The 6,771-nt window shown below is 47.2% G+C and overlaps 1 pseudogene; it reads left to right on the top strand.

Moving 5' to 3' along the window:
* Positions 1-273: 273 nt before the first annotated feature.
* Positions 274-5,872, top strand: LOC123398614 (annotated as a pseudogene).
* The last annotated feature ends 899 nt before the right edge of the window (positions 5,873-6,771 follow it).

Below are 6,771 nucleotides of genomic sequence, written 5' to 3'. Positions count from 1 at the left end.
ATGGCTCCACCAACTCGCCAGGCTCCGGGTCGCGAGGGTGCTGATGCTCCGCCACCACCTCCTCTTGCAGAGGCATGGCAAGCGGTGATGGCTGCAACAAATGCTAACACCCAGATGTTAATTCAACTGTTGCAAGAGAGGACCAATCAGCAGCAGGACAATTTCAACCATGGTGCTCATCAGTTTGCATCTCTGAATCAATTCCTGGCGAAGCAGCCGAAGTCCTTCACGTCTTGTGACCAGCCATTCGACGCAGAGGACTGGATTCAGGACATGATCAAACACTTTGAGTGCAACAATGTCCGTCTAGAGGACTTCCTCAAGGTTGCTACATTTCAGCTCAAGGGTCACGCAGCAGTATGGTGGCAGCAGTTGAAGGACTCCAGGGGAGGCAGAATGATCAGCTGGGACGATTTCTGTAAAGATTTGAGGACTCACTATATCTTGTCTAGCTTTGTGGAAGAGACGCGTGAGATGTTCAGGCGCTTGAAGCAAGGAGGATTCTTTGTGTACAAGTAAAGCGTCGAGTTCCACAAGCTGGCTCGATACGCTTTGCAGGACATTCCAGATCAGAAGAGCAAGATCTATCAGTTCAGAGGTGGTCTGAGAGAGGACTTGCAGCTGACCCTTGCCTTGCACGATCCTGATGAGTTTGATAAGTTCTACAACTTGGATCTTAGGGCTGAGGCAGCTTTGCTCTGAGTGGAGAATTTGAGGAAGCGTTCCAGAGAGTCCAGCTCATCGCCCTCAACTTAGGTGGTCCAGAAGCAACCGAAATATTGGGTGTCTCCTCCTCCTCCTCGGCAGACTCAACAGTTCAAGCAGTCAGGTGGTCATGGTTCTTCCCACCCACCCAACCCAGCTTTTCAGCAGAGGTTTCAGCAGCAGAAGCAAGGGAATCCTCAGGTGCAGTTCCGTCTGCTGTCACATGTTACTTGTCACAAGTGTGGGCAGAAGGGTCACTACTCCAACAAGTGCACCTCTCAGCAGCATCTTCTGCCCCTCCTCCAGGGAAGCCTCCAGGCAATGCTATGGTGAAGTTCAACCCCAGGTCTGCGAGAGTCAATATGGTGAATGCAGCTGAAGTAGAGAACTCCACAGACGTGATAATGGGTAATCTCCTGGTTAATGATATTCCTGCAAAGGTTTTATTTGATTCAGGTGCATCGCATACTTTTATGTCATTTCCCTTTGCATCTAGCAATAATTTTGCGACTGAGTTTTTACCAAAGTCGTTGCAAGTTGTGTCTCCGGGCAGTCGTCTCAGTTCCAATATGGTGGTCCGGGAGGTCTCTGTCAAGATGGGTGATTATGCCTTTCTGGCTTCTCCTATTGTCCTTGGCAACTCTGATACTGATTTGATCCTTGGGATGGATTGGTTGTCTATGAACAAGGCGTCTATTGATTGTGAAGCTAAAGAAGTGAAACTAACTCATTCTTCGGAGGACGTGATTATCTTCGCGGCGTGTGATGACACGGTCCGTCTGTTTTCCTTGAATGAGAAGGGTGAGATCTCTCCAATTTCTCAAGTCCCGGTGGTCTGCGAGTATGAAGATGTTTTTCTGGAAGAACTGCCAGGAATGCCTCTGCACCGAGCAGTTGAGTTCGTAATTGAGCTTGAACCGGGTACTGAGCCAGTGTGGAAGCGGCCGTACAAACTGGGTCCAGAAGAGCTGAAGGAGCTGAAGAAACAACTTGATGAGCAAGAGCGTCTGGGTCTGATCAGGCCAAGCTAATCTCCTTGGGGTTTTGGAGTTCTTTTCGTCACGAACAAGGATGGCATGGAATGACTCTGTGTCGATTACCGTCCATTGAATAAGAAGACGATAAAAAACAAGTATCCACTTCCGAACATCAATGAGTTGTTTGAGCAATTCAAAGGGGCTAAGGTCTTCTCGAAGCTTGATCTCAGGATGAGTTATCATCAGATTCGCATTCGCCAAGAGGACATTCCCAAGACTGCCTTCAGGACAAGCTTTGGCTCGTATGAGTACATGATGATGTCTTTCGGTCTGGCCAATGCTCCACCGACCTTCTGTCGGATGATGAATTATATCTTCTCCCCATTCAAGAATGAATTTGTCTTGTTGTATCTGGATGACATTCTGGTCTTCTCAGAAACTGAGGAAGAGCATGAAGAACATCTCAGGCTTGTGCTTGATAAGCTAAGAGAGCATAAGTTCTATGCTAAGTTTTCCAAATGTGAGTTCTGGTTGAAGGAAGTTGTGTACCTTGGGCACATCATCTTTTCCGAGGGCATCAAAATTGATCCATCAAAGGTGCAGGCCATTGTTGAGTGGGAACCTCCGCAGAATGTGAAGCAGCTTTGAAGCTTTCTCGGGCTTGCAAGCTATTGCAGAAGATTCGTTGAGAATTTGTCCAAGATTGCTAAGCCTCTCTCAAGTCTTCTCCACAAGGGTGTGAAGTATGTTTGGTCTCCAGAGTGTCAGTTGGCCTTCGACACACTCAAAGAGAAGCTCACTTCTACAACAGTCTTGATTCCTCCTGATGATTCCAAACCTTATCAAGTGTTCTGCGATGCCTCTCTTCAAGGTCTTGGTGCAGTTCTGATGCAAGAGAAGAAGGTGGTAGCTTATACCTCGAGGCAGTTGAAGCCAAGTGAGAAGAATTACCCCACTCATGATCTTGAGTTGGCGGCAGTGGTACATGCTCTGATGACTTGGAGACATCTCTTGTTGGAGAGAAAGGTTGAAGTATTCATCGATCACAAGAGTCTCAAATACATCTTCACCCAGCCTAACCTCAATCTTCGGCAAACTAGTTGGGTGGAAATGCTCCAAGATTTTAATGCGAGCGTTGACTACACTCCAGACAAAGCTAATGTAATTGCAGATGCTTTGAGTAGAAAGGCTTACTGCAAGAGTCTCATTGTGAAGCTTATCCAGCCTGATCTTTGTGATTCTTTCAGAAAGCTCAACCTTCAGTTAGTACCTCAAGGATTTCTTGCTAATCTTCAGATTTCTCCTACCTTGGAAGACCAAGTCCGGCAAGCTCAACTTCTTGATGCAATGGTGAAGAAAGTTAAGATTGGCCTGACAAAGAGCATACCCAAATATAAGTGCTTCAGTGTTGATAACAGAGATACATTATTCTTTGAGGATCACCTTGTCATTTCAAAAGGGGATCTCGGGAAGGTTATCATGGAAGAAGCTCATAACTCTCTTCTCTCGATACATCCAGGAAGTTCCAAGATGTATCAGGATCTGAAACAGACGTTCTTGTGGACTCGCATGAAGCGTGAAATTGCTCAGTTCGTAAATGAATGTGATGTCTGTCGAAGAGTGAAAGCAGAGCATCAATGTCCAGCAGGTCTTTTGCATCCCTTGCCCTTTCCCGAGTGGAAATTTGACCATGTTGAGATGGATTTCGTCACCGGGTTTCCGAAGTCCAAGAAAGGTAACGATGCCATCTTCGTCGTCATCGACAAGTTGAGCAAAGTCGCTCATTTCCTTCCAGTCAAGGAGTCTATCTTGGCAGCTCAGCTTGCAGAGCTCTATACATCTAGGATAGTCTCATTGCATGGTGTTCAAATGCTGATTTCTTTGGATCGCGGAAGCATCTTTACTTCCAACTTCTGGGATTCTTTTCAGTCTGCGATGGGTACTAAGATTCGATTTAGTACAGCCTTCCCTCCTCAGACTAGTGGGCAAGTTGAGAGAGCCAATCAGGTCCACGAGGATATGCTAAGAGCTTGTGTCATTTCCTTTGGCATGAAGTGGGAAGACTGCCTACCTTTTGGTGAGTTTTCATACAACAACAACTATCACGCAAGTTCAGGCAAAGCTCCGTTCGAAATTCTTTATGGCAGGAAGTGTCGTACCCCGCTCAATTGGTCAGAGACTGGTGAGCATCACATTCTTGGGAATGACATGCTTGCTGAAGCAGAAGAAATGTCTCGTGTCATTCGGGATAATCTCAAAGCAGCGCAAACCCATCATAAGAGCTACTACGATAGCAAGCATCGTGACATGACTTATCAACTTGATGATTTCGTCTATCTCAAAGTGTCTCCCATGAAGGGCACTTAGCGTTTCAGCATCAAAGGAAAGCTTGCTCCTCGTTTTGTTGGGCCTTTCAGAATTGTTGGCAAGAGAGGCGACCTTGCATATCAATTAGAGATCCCTTCCAACTTCTCAAATGTGCATGACGTGTTTCATGTCTCTCTGCTTCGGAGATGCTTCAAGAGTCCCGAGCGCACAATTTATCTTCAGGATATCGACCTCCAACCCGACCTATCCTAGCGTGAGCATCCAGTTGCAGTTCTTGAGTCGACTGAGCGCAAGACCCGCAATAAGTCAATCAACTTTCTCAAGGTGAAATGGTCACATCATTCCGACAAAGCGGACAATTGGGAGCGCGAGGATCACCTCCGTTCTGAATTTCCAGAGTTCTTTGAGTCCTAGATCTCGGGTCGAGATCTTGTTGTGGTGTGGGAGAGTTGTAACAGCCCAGATGTTTCCCTTTCCATATTTGTACTCTTTTCCTTGTTTGTGGAGGCTTTGATGAGTCTATGGGGTTATAAAGAGGTTATCATTTCATGTGGCATCATTTTATGTCATCATCTTGCATCATGGCATTCATTTGCATTCATGGCAATCCCATTCTTGTGTTGCTAGTGTTGGTTCATCTTGGAAGTGCTAGTGTGCATAGGTGTGTTGGGATGAGTGTGGTATTTTCAAAAACAATGCAATTCAAAACAATGCTAAAACCCTTAACCCCATTAATTATTTAACTTGTGTCTTAAAACTTTGCTTGAACCTGTTATAAAGATGTTAATTCTTTAGAGGTTTTATTTGTGGTTGAGGGGGTAGCTCTCACTGTTATTTTGGACTTTGATTATTGAGTGTTTTAAAAACAAAACATCATTAAATTCATGTTTTAGGTGTATTTTATTTTGTCCTAAAAATCTGGTTTATATTTTTGTTAAATAGGGCATAATTCCCTCATTCCCTATTTATTTTTATTTTTCCCAAATCCCTGTGTTTGCCTCTGATGTATTTTGGTTTGAAGTTTTATTTAAAAGAAAAGGAAAATTTTTCTCCCCTACCTTAGCCGCGCGCAAGAGAGAGCAAGTGGACCGGCTCCCTCTTTTCCCTCCTTGGCCCGCCTCCTTCTACCGCATAAAGGCCCGCATAGCGCGCCTTCTTCCTCCTTTCCAGCGCGGCAGCTAGGCCCCACTCGTCAGTGGCTCCTCCCCGCCACCTTTTTCCTCCCGACGTCCCTCTCCTCCGCTCGGGCGAGCACATGGGGCTGCCATGCGCCGTTGCTCCCTCTCCTTCCCCTTTATAAGCGCGTGGGCGTCTGTGCCTAGGGTTTCCCCCCTTGCGCCACCACCCTCTCCTCCCACTTATCCATCTCTCCCCCTCCCAGGTAAGCTTCTATAGTTAGGCAGAGAGCAGACCCGAGAGAGAGAGGAGCTCGCCGCCGTCTACCTCCGCGCTGTCGTCGTCTCCGGCATCGGCGAGCAGGTCCAGGGGCTCGGGGTGGTTCCCCCCGTTCCGTTCCCGGCGCCAGGAGCCCCGGAGAACCACCACGGCAACGGCTACGTCCTCGTCTGCATCGTCGTCGTCCTGCTCCGCGTGGGGGCCTCCTGCTTCAACTCCGGTGAGCCTTCCCCAACTTATTATCCCCTGCCCCGACTACGTTTGACTCGAGGGTGAGCATGCCGTCTCCCCCCTCTACCTTCTCCCGTAGGCGCGCCATAGCTTCTCGCCGCTCTGCTGTCGCCGCCATGGCAGGGAAGAGCCGCACCGGCCAACCATCGATGCGGGCTCCCTCCCGCCGATCTGAGCCGGGGAATGGGTTCCCCAGGGACCCCGCGTCTAGCGCCAAGGGTCGCCGTGTCGAGTAGGTCATTGGAGCGTCGTCGGATAGTCGCCGGAGTAGATCCTCTATTCCGGCCGCTTGGAGTGCAGTTAGAGCAGAGGGGGCTGCTCAAAAGAGCAACTCCCCCCTCTCTGTTAAGCTTCGATCAACTAGTGCAGTGGTGTTGGGACTGGGGGCAACCAGTAGGTTGTGGGTTCGAATCCCACACCCCCCTTTTTCATTTTCTTTTCTTTTCTTTTTGTTTTATTTATTGCCAGGGCTTTGTTTGTTGTTTTCTCTATGTCCTGTTGCACTAGGGTTTGTAGCATGTGTGTGTGTGTGTTGTAGGTGTAGGTGTAGAGTGTATGTGTGCATGTGTTTGCACATACACTTGTGCAAGTGAGCATAATCATATGTGTGTGCACATATACATATAGGTGATGGGTGTTTCTACTATCTGTGTGTGTGTGAGTAGTTCCTTGTGTGTGGATGCATGTGTAGATGTAGGGGTGTTTTTGTGTGTGTGTGTAAGTCCACATATACATGTGCATGTGTGAGCACATATGCCTTGGGCATGTGTGTGTGCTCATGTGTGTGTGTGTGGTTGAGCACATCTCCCCATGTTAGTGTAACCTTGTTAATGATGCTATGTTATGCCTAGATAGTTTAAAATTTCCTAGTGAGAGTCCTTATGTAGATATTGCCAAACATGGTAGCTTCTACATGTGACAATAAGTCACTTTTAGCTTATAGGAATCCTTGTGATATTTTCGAGCTAGCTTTGTGCATTGATGTTTCATGCAAGTACCTATGTATGAATATGAGTTTTGGGGTAGAATCATCCCAGGAATCCATTGGTGCAATCAGATTCCACTTTAGAGCAACTTCATAAAGCTGTTATTTTCTGATGTGATGCCATGTTTAGAGCTTTACATTAGGTGGTGC

The sequence above is a fragment of the Hordeum vulgare genome, chromosome 1H (assembly GCF_904849725.1).
Source record: "Hordeum vulgare subsp. vulgare chromosome 1H, MorexV3_pseudomolecules_assembly, whole genome shotgun sequence".
NCBI classification, from domain to species: domain Eukaryota; kingdom Viridiplantae; phylum Streptophyta; class Magnoliopsida; order Poales; family Poaceae; genus Hordeum; species Hordeum vulgare.
The sequence above is the reverse complement of the archived record's forward strand: the minus strand, read 5'-3'. Positions and strand labels throughout refer to the sequence as shown.